Source organism: Lygodium microphyllum, chromosome 24 (assembly GCF_053477565.2).
Source record: "Lygodium microphyllum isolate KBCC chromosome 24, Lygodium_microphyllum_v1.1.10, whole genome shotgun sequence".
NCBI classification, from domain to species: Eukaryota; Viridiplantae; Streptophyta; class Polypodiopsida; order Schizaeales; family Lygodiaceae; genus Lygodium; species Lygodium microphyllum.
Genome location: NC_141158.1, coordinates 125,232,068 through 125,232,999, shown reverse-complemented (window position 1 = coordinate 125,232,999; position 932 = coordinate 125,232,068).

The window sequence follows — 932 nt, the reverse complement described above, 5'->3', positions numbered from 1 at the left end:
GGTGTGGTGTGTGTTGAGAGGGGGGGGGGGGGGGGGGGGGGGGGGCGAATTTTGGAGGGGGGGTAGGGGTGGTGTGGTGTGGTGTGTGTTGGGGGGGGCGGGGGGGGAGGGGAGGGGGGCAGAATTTTTGAGGGGGCGTCATGGTGGGTGGGTGGGTGTGTTAAGGGGAGGGGAGCACGTCGCGTCTTGTCATGTCAACACACACCACACCACCCCTCCCCCCCCCCCCCCCCAAAAATCCCCCCCCTCAACACACACCACACCACCCCTCCCCCCCCCCCCCCAAAAAATTCGGCCACCCCCCTCAACACACACCACACCACCCCTCCCCCCCCCCCCCCCTCAATACACACCTCCCCACCCTTCCCCCCCCCCCCCGCCCCCAACACACACCACCCCTCCCCCCCCCCCCAAAAATTCCCCCCCCCCCTCCCCCCCCCTCAATACACACCTCCCCACCCTTCCCCCCCCCCCCCCCCCTCAACACACACCACACCACACCACACCACCCCTCCCCTTCCCCCCCTCCAAATTTCGCCCCCCCTCAACACACACCACCCCACCCCTCCCCCCCCCCCCCTCCAAATTTCGCCCCTTCTCCCCCCCAAAAATTCGCCCCCACCCCCCCCCCCCCCCCCTCATTACACACCACACCACACCACCCCTCCCCCCCACCCCCCTCAACACACACCACCCCACACCACCCCTCCCCCCCCCCAAAAATCCCCCCCCCCCTCAACAAACCCCCCCTCCCCCCCCCCCAACACACACCACACCACCCCTCCCCCCCCTCAAAAATTCCCCCCCCCCCCCCCTCAACACACAAAACACCACCCCTCCCCCCCCCCCCCCTCAAAACACACCACACCACACCACCCCTCCCCCCCCCCCCCCCTCAACACACAAAACACCACCCCTCCCCCCCCCCCAAA